This window comes from Nannospalax galili, unplaced genomic scaffold (genome assembly GCF_000622305.1).
Source record: "Nannospalax galili isolate Female #2095 unplaced genomic scaffold, S.galili_v1.0 scaffold568, whole genome shotgun sequence".
NCBI lineage: Eukaryota > Metazoa > Chordata > Mammalia > Rodentia > Spalacidae > Nannospalax > Nannospalax galili.
In genome coordinates this window covers 515979-519477 of record NW_008359441.1, presented here as the reverse complement: position 1 = coordinate 519477, position 3499 = coordinate 515979, and positions in this window count along the sequence as shown.

The window sequence follows — 3499 nt, the reverse complement described above, 5'->3', positions numbered from 1 at the left end:
GCTGAGAGTCACCCTATTGTCCATTTAAAGGCACCTTTTGTATGGGTTTACCATCAGCATCCACCTTAGGCCTGCATTCTCTTGCCCAATGAAAGCCTTTGCAGCATCTCAGGCACTTTGAAGAGGGAACCTGGCTCCTTTTGGCCTCTTTCATAATCTTATTAGGACAGGTATGTGACCAATCACCCTGTCCCCCGCAGACCCAACATTTGCCTTTGTCCATCTTGGCCTGCGGCTGATAAGCAGCCAGTGCCTCAGCAAGGGCCGTGGCATGGGCCCGAGTGGTCTCCACATCTTGGCAGGCCAGAATCCATTCAGAGACATCCTTGTGTCTAATGGGTCCTATGGCAAGGTGACACTCTGTAGAGCAGCCTTCATATATAAGATCCTTGAGCAAGGCATCGGCAGCTCCCTCATGACTGACGTTTCTATTTATACTTTGTTGGCATCTCTCAACAAAATCAGAGAAAGACTTGCCTGGTTTTTGTATCAATTTGGTTAATTGGTATCACCGCGAGTCAGCACACTTCGGAAAGCATGAAGTGCACAAAGCCATACTTGTTCAAAGTAGCGGGGAGGTCCCTGTGCCTGAGCTTGGGGGGTCTCAAAATTGCCATGTCTTACTAGAGCATCAATTCCAATGTTTTGGATGTTGGCATTTCTATTGCTCTCTGCCTGTTGTTCACATTCATCTTGGTAAGCAGCATTCCATAAAAGGAAATCGCCTCCCTGTAAGCAGGCACGGGTGATATTCTGCCAATCATAGGGGGTATTGGCCGAATGACTGATTGTATCTAATAACTGACCAAACCGGAGCGGGGGGAGTGAATGCCATCCTCAACTGCTGCCTTACGCAGCTTCCTTAAGGTATAATGAGAATATGGATTCCAGACATTGGGGTTCTGTTGTCCCTGATTGACAGTAACTGGGAAGAACTGTGGAAAATCTCCCATTGTATCATAGAAGAGGGGCCTAGGCGGGAGGGGCTTCCAGTCCTCCTCTGGGAGGGAGGGGTAGATGGACTGGGGGAAACTTTCTTAAAGCCAGTATAAGATGGCGGAGGGTAGCCACCGCCCCATAATGGCAGAGCAGAGGCGGTCTTAACTTCCTGTTTTTCATCAAGGGAGATCTCAAACCCCAATTCCTCATTTTTTATATCATCATTAGCAGTCATTGTTTCATCCGAACAAGAATCCATTAGTTTTAACTGGAAATGCCTGGGACAGGCCATCCACAGTGTCCTGTTGTTGTATTTGCTCATCTGTCTCTTTTAATAGGAGATTGTCCTGTTCAGGGGCTTCAGGGGGAACCCCGCAAAGGGAGGCCAGAATGGCTGTCACAATGGGGTAGAACAGCCCAGGCTGTGAGCATCCCTCCCTGACTTCTATATGCCAGGCCAAGAATAGAATGCAAGCCCATTGTTTGGGATTCCAGCAACAAGAATCTGTAAATCAGGGGGCAAGAACTAGTACTTCATCTAAATCCTTAGTTACATCATTTTCTGTTACCCTAATACACCTACTCCTGAGGAGTGGAACCAGTGCAGCAGCATGGGGGCTGGCAGCAGCTGGATGACTATTCCCCATACCAGCCCCAGAGCTGCTGCACTGGTCAATCACCCTGCAAGACGTACCCAAAGGGACTCAGGAACCATTCAAGGAGACAATCGGCGAAGACAGGAGTGGCATGCCCAACCAAAGATCACGAGCCAGAAGAAAAAGCAGAACAAAATGAAAACGGCGAGCAACCACGGGAAGAGCACCTAGAAAGGGGGCATCGGGAGCCCAAGGTGTTACAGCTCAGAGTGTTACAGCTCTGTGGGGAGGGGGTTCCAGCCCCACATTTGGGTGCCTGCTGTGGTCGCTGGCTGTGACTGTTCTCCTCCAGCTATGGTCGCTCTCCTGCTCTCTCAGTTCCTCCAATCAGTCATCTGGTCCAGACCCCAGAGCTGGTGAGGAGTCTGTGCCAGCATCGCCGCATTCAGACACAGGAGACCGGGTTCAGTGACACAGATCTGCTTTATTGCAGGAAAGTACGGGCTTATATAGGGGTAGTAGTCCAATCATAACACAGCATATGGGATCCCTTATTAGCATGGCAGACTAGTATCCTATTACAATCTAGCAGGCCAGATGCCCTATTAGCATGATAAGTTTCAGTTTCTCCAAGTTTTGGATTCCTGTAAACCATGTGGCTTACATAGTTTCTCTCTGATAAGAAACAGGAAGCACTGCATTCCAGCATGATAGGTATATAAGGCAAAAGGCAAAATCAGTCACAAGATTTTCCACAACATAATCCCAGAATTTGGGAGGTGGAGCAGGAAAATCAGAAGTTCAAGGTCATCCTTGACTAGATAGAGTACAAGAGTAAGAGCCCAGCCTAGGCTACAGGAGATCCTGTCTCAAAAAACAAAACAGAACTTAAATTTGGTTCAGGGTTGCAATGCATCACTCTGTTAGAGATAAGCTATGACTGGTCCAAGCTAGTTATGACTATTTCATCTCATTTGCTCTATATACACATTCCCAGTCTCTCCTGTAGCTACTTAGATATGTGATCCTCTTCTGTCCAGGAGACAGAAGGAAGGTCAAGTGGAAGGAAGGCCCTTTCTATTCCCAACTCTCTTCATCCTGCTGGAGGTAGAATGTACCTGTGTATGTGGCTTTGTATCCATCTTGTGGCCATAAAATAGCGACCATTAGAAAAGCAAGAATAAATGATGTAGCTGAGGGACAGTTAGTTAACTATTTCTTTTTTTTTTTTACCGGGGGGTATTGCTTCTTACACTTCCAAGTGAAAGTCTATCTTTGAGGGAATTCAGGCAGGAGCTCAGAGCAGGAACTGAAGCACAAATCATAGAAGAATATTGCTTACTGGCTTGCTCCTCTGGTTGGTGCTCAGCTTGTTGTCTTATACAACCGAAGACCACCTGCTCAGAGGTGGTACCACCTCCAGTGGACGGGGCCCTCCCACATCACTCAACAATCAAGACGGTGTCTCACAGATATGACCGCAGGCCAGGCAGGAGCTCAGAGCAGGAACTGAAGCACAAATCATAGAAGAATATTGCTTACTGGCTTGCTCCTCTGGTTGGTGCTCAGCTTGTTGTCTTATACAACCGAAGACCACCTGCTCAGAGGTGGTACCACCTCCAGTGGACGGGGCCCTCCCACATCACTCAACAATCAAGACGGTGTCTCACAGATATGACCGCAGGCCAAACATAATGCATGTTGAATTTTGTCAAAGGCCTTCTCTGCATCTATTGAGATTACCATGTGGTTCTTGTCGTTGAGCCCATTTATGTGATTTATGACCTTTATTGACTTACATATACTGAACCATCCCTGCATCTCTGGAATAAAGCCAACTTGATCTCGGTGGATGATCCTTTTGATGTGTCTGTATGCAGTTTGCAAGTATTTTACTGAGAATTTTTGCATCCATGTTCATTAAGGATATGGGTCTATAGTTTTCTTTTTTGTTTATGTCTTTA